Consider the following 2500-nt stretch of genomic DNA (forward strand, 5'->3'; position numbering starts at 1 on the left):
CGAGAGCGCTCTCTGCTGGTTGAAAATGCTTACAGCACCTGGTATTCCCAGGCGGTCTCCCATCCAAGTACTAACCAGGCCCGACCCTGCTTAGCTTCCGAGATCAGACGAGATCGGGCGCATCCAGGCTGGTATGGCCGTAAGCTGAACCTGCAGCTTGAAATACCTCTTATATGGAGTTGAAGATAAGTCATAGAATATAAGTCATTGATTTGTTGGTTTTATTTGTTGGAGTTAAAGTGCCTTAACCATGTGCAAAACACTTCAGGACGTGAGCTGTCGCTGTTACCACGTTGAAATATGTGTGGGTAGATTAAGCGAGAGCGCTCTCTGCTGGTTGAAAAAGCTTACAGCACCTGGTATTCCCAGACGGTCTCCCATCCAAGTACTAACCAGGCCCGACCCTGCTTAGCTTCCGATATCAGACGAGATCGGGCGCATCCAGGCTGGTATGGCCGTAAGCAGAAGCTGCAGCTTGAAATACCTCTTATATGGAGTTGAAGATAAGTCATAGAATATAAGTTATTGATTTGTTGGTTTAATTTGTTGGAGTTAAAGTGCCTTAACCATGTGCAAAACACTTTAGGACGTGAGCTGTCGCTCTTACCACGTTGAAATATGTGTGGGTAGATTAAGCGAGAGCGCTCTCTGCTGGTTGAAAAAGCTTACAGCACCTGGTATTCCCAGACGGTCTACCATCCAAGTACTAACCAGGCCCGACCCTGCTTAGCTTCCGAGATCAGACGAGATCAGGCGCATCCAGGCTGGTATGGCCGTAAGCAGAAGCTGCAGCTTGAAATACCTCTGATATGGAGTTGAAGATAAGTCATAGAATATAAGTCATTGATTTGTTGGTTTTATTTGTTGGAGTTAAAGTGCCTTAACCATGTGCAAAACACTTTAGGACGTGAGCTGTCGCTGTTACCACGTTGAAATATGTGTGGGTAGATTAAGCAAGAGCGTTCTCTGCTGGTTGAAAAAGCTTACAGCACCTGGTATTCCCAGGCGGTCTCCCATCCAAGTACTAACCAGGCCCGACCCTGCTTAGCTTCCGAGATCAGACGAGATCGGGCGCATCCAGGCTGGTATGGCCGTAAGCTGAAGCTGCAGATTGAAATACCTCTTATATGGAGTTGAAGATAAGTCATATAATATAAGTCATTGATTTGTTGGTGATAATAATTTAGAACCGCTTATTTGTTGGAGTTAAAGTGCCTTAACCATGTGCAAAACACTTTAGGACGTGAGCTGTCGCCCTTACCACGTTGAAATATGTGTGGGTAGATTAAGCGAGACCGCTCTCTGCTGGTTGAAAAAGCTTACAGCACCTGGTATTCCCAGGCGGTCTCCCATCCAAGTACTAACCAGGCCCGACCCTGCTTAGCTTCCAAGATCAGACGAGATCGGGCGCATCCAGGCTGGTATGGCCGTAAGCTGAAGCTGCAGCTTGAAATACCTCTTATATGGAGTTGAAGATAAGTCATACAAAAAAGTCATTGATTTGTTGGTGATAATAATTTAGAAGCGCATATTTGTTGGAGTTAAAGTGCCTTAACCATGTGCAAAACACTTTAGGACGTGAGCTGTCGCTGTTACCACGTTGAAATATGTGTGGGTAGATTAAGCGAGAGTGCTCTCTGCTGGTTGAAAAAGCTTACAGCACCTGGTATTCCCAGGCGGTCTCCCATCCAAGTACTAACCAGGCCCGACCCTGCTTAGCTACCGAGATCAGACGAGATCGGGCGCATCCAGGCTGGTATGGCCGTAAGCAGAAGCTGCAGCTTGAAATACCTCTTATATGGAGTTGAAGATAAGTCATAGAATATAAGTCATTGATTTGTTGGTTTTATTTGTTGGAGTTAAAGTGCCTTAACCATGTGCAAAACACTTCAGGACGTGAGCTGTCACTGTTACCACGTTGAAATATGTGTGGGTAGATTAAGCGAGAGCGCTCTCTGCTGGTTGAAAATGCTTACAGCACCTGGTATTCCCAGGCGGTCTCCCATCCAAGTACTAAACAGGCCCGACCCTGCTTAGCTTCCAAGATCAGACGAGATCGGGCGCATCCAGGCTGTAATGGCCGTAAGCAGAAGCTGCTGCTTGAAATACCTCTTATATGGAGTTGAAGATAAGTCATATAATATAAGTCATTGATTTGTTGGTGATAATAATTTAGAAGCGCTTATTTGTTGGAGTTAAAGTGCCTTAACCATGTGAAAAACACTTTTGGACGTGAGCTGTCGCTGTTACCACGTTGAAATATGTGTGGGTAGATTAAGCGAGAGCGCTCTCTGCTGGTTGAAAATGCTTACAGCACCTGGTATTCCCAGGCGGTCTCCCATCCAAGTACTAACCAGGCCCGACCCTGCTTAGCTTCCGAGATCAGACGAGATCGGGCGCATCCAGGCTGGTATGGCCGTAAGCTGAACCTGCAGCTTGAAATACCTCTTATATGGAGTTGAAGATAAGTCATAGAATATAAGTCATTGATTTGTTGGTT

General features: G+C 46.0%; 8 non-coding genes across 8 annotated transcripts; all 8 read right to left on the reverse strand.

The window, feature by feature from the left end:
- Nucleotides 1-26: 26 nt before the first annotated feature.
- LOC133438338 (5S ribosomal RNA) lies at nucleotides 27-145 on the reverse strand. Its single transcript, XR_009781503.1, has one exon. It is a non-coding gene; the product is annotated as a 5S ribosomal RNA (ribosomal RNA).
- A 199-nt stretch (nucleotides 146-344) lies between these two features.
- On the reverse strand, nucleotides 345-463 carry LOC133438298 (5S ribosomal RNA). Its single transcript, XR_009781469.1, has one exon. It is a non-coding gene; the product is annotated as a 5S ribosomal RNA (ribosomal RNA).
- A 199-nt stretch (nucleotides 464-662) lies between these two features.
- LOC133438304 (5S ribosomal RNA) lies at nucleotides 663-781 on the reverse strand. Its single transcript, XR_009781475.1, has one exon. It is a non-coding gene; the product is annotated as a 5S ribosomal RNA (ribosomal RNA).
- Nucleotides 782-980: 199 nt separating this feature from the next.
- LOC133438364 (5S ribosomal RNA) lies at nucleotides 981-1099 on the reverse strand. The gene has a single exon (XR_009781528.1). It is a non-coding gene; the product is annotated as a 5S ribosomal RNA (ribosomal RNA).
- A 217-nt stretch (nucleotides 1100-1316) lies between these two features.
- Nucleotides 1317-1435, reverse strand: LOC133438369 (5S ribosomal RNA). Its single transcript, XR_009781532.1, has one exon. It is a non-coding gene; the product is annotated as a 5S ribosomal RNA (ribosomal RNA).
- A 216-nt stretch (nucleotides 1436-1651) lies between these two features.
- LOC133438349 (5S ribosomal RNA) lies at nucleotides 1652-1770 on the reverse strand. The gene has a single exon (XR_009781514.1). It is a non-coding gene; the product is annotated as a 5S ribosomal RNA (ribosomal RNA).
- A 199-nt stretch (nucleotides 1771-1969) lies between these two features.
- Nucleotides 1970-2088, reverse strand: LOC133438327 (5S ribosomal RNA). The gene has a single exon (XR_009781498.1). It is a non-coding gene; the product is annotated as a 5S ribosomal RNA (ribosomal RNA).
- Nucleotides 2089-2305: 217 nt separating this feature from the next.
- LOC133438339 (5S ribosomal RNA) lies at nucleotides 2306-2424 on the reverse strand. Its single transcript, XR_009781504.1, has one exon. It is a non-coding gene; the product is annotated as a 5S ribosomal RNA (ribosomal RNA).
- Between the last annotated feature and the right edge of the window lie 76 nt (nucleotides 2425-2500).

This window comes from Cololabis saira, unplaced genomic scaffold, assembly GCF_033807715.1.
Source record: "Cololabis saira isolate AMF1-May2022 unplaced genomic scaffold, fColSai1.1 scf105, whole genome shotgun sequence".
NCBI classification, from domain to species: Eukaryota; Metazoa; Chordata; class Actinopteri; order Beloniformes; family Belonidae; genus Cololabis; species Cololabis saira.